Raw genomic sequence first — 914 nt, 5'->3', positions numbered from 1 at the left:
GTCTCCAGGGTGTGCCCCCCCTCACGGACGGCGCCGCCGCCGGCACCTGGAGGGGGGAAACGGACGCGTCGGGTCTACACGAAGGGGATCTTGCTGTGGGTCTGGCCCGGATGTTGCTCCAAAGTGTTCCTATGGGCTGACCAACACAACCGGGTGGAGAGGTCCACTGGTCAAAGCCCGTCCGTGCAAAGTAAAAGGGCTAGATCCCGTGGTCAAACGCTACAGGGTTAGGCGGGACGGGGGCCCTGGGGGGTAGCAATGTCACCGGAGCGTCGCACCTGGACCTCATACTTGCGGGGTGGTGTGGGGCATGTCCGAAGAGGTGACACGCGTCTCCGGGGTGTGCCCCCCCTCACGGACGGCGATGACACGGTAGTAGACGTTCTGCGGTAACGATGCGACGTGAATATTATTAAATACTCGGAGCGCGATAAAATCATGAGTTTTTTACACGACGTGGGCACATGTGCTATTGGACTGATGGTAATTTTTCATAATTTTTGGTGATGGAGAAGTATCTGAACACTTCCCTCTATGGGGATTCCTCTCCGCGTGTCTACGACTGTGGCCGGCGGCCTCCGGGGGCTCACATGCCGCCAAATCTTGCATAGGAGGCCTCTCACAAGTCTGGAAGTGTTGTGGTGGTTGCAAAAGCCCGGCACGCGTCTCCAGGGTGTGCCCCCTCCCTCACGGACGGCGCCGCCGCCGGCACCTGGAGGGGGGAAACGGACGCGTCGGTTCTACACGGAGGGGATCTTGCTGTGGGTCTGGCCCGGATGTTGCTCCAAAGTGTTCCTATGGGCTGACCTAACACAACCGGGTGGAGAGGTCCACTGGTCAAAACCCGTCCGTGCAAAGTCAAAGGGCTAGATCCCGTGGTCAAACGCTACAGGGTTAGGCGGGACGGGGGCCCG

The sequence above is a fragment of the Triticum aestivum genome, chromosome 6D (genome assembly GCF_018294505.1).
Source record: "Triticum aestivum cultivar Chinese Spring chromosome 6D, IWGSC CS RefSeq v2.1, whole genome shotgun sequence".
Classification (NCBI taxonomy): Eukaryota; Viridiplantae; Streptophyta; class Magnoliopsida; order Poales; family Poaceae; genus Triticum; species Triticum aestivum.
The sequence above is the reverse complement of the archived record's forward strand: the minus strand, read 5'-3'. Positions refer to the sequence as shown.